This window comes from Carlito syrichta, unplaced genomic scaffold (genome assembly GCF_000164805.1).
Source record: "Carlito syrichta isolate Samal-C Ts95f unplaced genomic scaffold, Tarsius_syrichta-2.0.1 Scaffold301866, whole genome shotgun sequence".
Lineage (NCBI taxonomy): Eukaryota > Metazoa > Chordata > Mammalia > Primates > Tarsiidae > Carlito > Carlito syrichta.
This window is the reverse complement of record NW_007245962.1, coordinates 102,129-104,223: the sequence shown is the minus strand read 5'-3', so window position 1 is coordinate 104,223 and position 2,095 is coordinate 102,129.

Here is a 2,095-nt window from a genome sequence, read left to right as displayed (position 1 = left end):
TAAAAATCAATGTTATGGATTTTTTTTGTTTTTGCTCTGTGATAAAGCTGAGAGAGTTGAAAAGGAATAGCTATTGTTACTGCCTCTCAATTCAACATTATTTTCTTGCATCTTTATAACTATTATCGGAGAAGGCTGAATACAGAGCCGAGAAGAGATGGCTTTCCTTCATGGAGATGGCTTTCCTTCATGGCTAGTTAACAATAACTCATTGTATATTCCAAAATAGCTAGAAGAAAAGAGTTGAAATTTTCTTAACACAAAGAAATGATAAATGTTTGAAGTGATAGATATCCTAATTACCCTGATTTGAGCATTACACATTATATGCATTAACCAAAATATTACACATACCTAATAAGTACAGTTATTATTGTACATGCATTTTTCAGTAAAAAAAAGTTGCCCAATGTTGTACACATAGCCAGTAGCCAAGTTAAAATCGGATGTTTGTCTTCAGGACTGCAGCTTTAGCTACTGTAAGAGTCATCTCCCACTACACTGGACTCTTCTAACAGGGTGAGCTGTCGGGTGTCTGCTTTTAATTGTTTTTTATGATGGTGATTTTCTTTTTTTGAGTGGAAGTCTCACTTTGTCGCCTAGGCTAGAGTGTAGTGGCACACTGCTCACAGCCACTGCAGCCTCGACCTGCTGAGCTCAGGGGATCCTTCTATCTCAGCCTTCCAAGTAGCTGGAACTATAAGCGTGTGCTACCATGCCCAGCTAATTTCTTGATTTATTGTAGAGACGACATCTCGCCAAGTTGCCCAGGCTGGTTTTGAACCTGCAGGCTCAGGCAATCCTCTTGCCTCCACCTCCCAAAGTGCTGGGATTACAGGCGTGAGCCACCGTGCCCAGCCAATGACGATCATTTTAAGGTCCTGTATTAGTCTGGGTTCTCCAAAGAAACAATAGAAAATACATTTATATAGTCTATCTATCTATTGATCATCTATCTCCATCATCTATCTATCTATCCATTGATCTATCTGTCTATTTAGAATTATTTTAAGGAATTTGGCTCACATGACTGTGGGGGCTGGCAAGTCTGAAATCTTCAGGGCAGGCAGCAGGTAGCAGGTGGCAGGTTGTAGACCTAGGAAAGAGATGACGTTGTCACTCTTAGTCAGAAGTCAATGTTGAAGGCAGAAATTACACTTTTTTGGGAAACCTTGGTATTTTCTCTTTAGTCCTCCGACTTATGGGATGAGGGCCACCTACATTATGCAGTGTACTCAAAGTCAGCTGACTTAAATGTCAGTCACATCAGAAAAATACTTTCAGAGCGGCACTGAGGCTGGTGTTTGACCCCATAACTGAGCACCATAGCCTAGTCAAGTTGACTCATAAAATGAACTGTACAGGTCCCTTGAAGATTGCATGGTATAGCAATTACTTTTAAGGAGATGCGTACTCTCAGAGTCGTGCAAGCACACAGGGTCAGCACCTGAGAGGGAGCACCTCCTTAATTTTTGTGTTACCCGAACCTCACCCTGGTCCTGGCCCTGCTCTTCATTAAAGACTTCAGATGGTGTCATTAACTTAGGCCTTCGTCCAATGGTATGGACTGGGAGTCAGACAGACCCAGGTTTGAATCCCGTCTCCATCATTCCTGTGAGATCTTAGACAAATGGTACAATCATTCTGAGCCTCAGTTTGCTTGACTGTGAAGTAGGGATAATGACATCACCTGCTCTCCAGGGATGTTGGGAAGTGACCGAATATCAATTTAGACACAAGGAGAGTAGAGTATGATTCATTACGGGAAAGTTTTTGTTTGGTTTTTTTTTGCATTTGTGGTCATTTTAGCATATGAAATGGTCAAATTTTGTCTTTCTTTTATACATTCCTTGATGCCTAGTCTTGATCTGTAAAGTCCAGAAATTCAACAAAATAAAAGGCATCATCTTGTCCCCAGCCTTGTACAGGTACAGAGGGAAGGGGACTGACACACATAGAATAGTACTAGGAGATAGTGTGATTGGCTGCCACATTGTGTGGGATAGTCCTTATGTTCACTCATTAAAATAGGGTAGAGAGTGTTTTCAAAACCACTTTGTTAGTTCAAGTTCCAACCTGACATGTAGGTAATAAA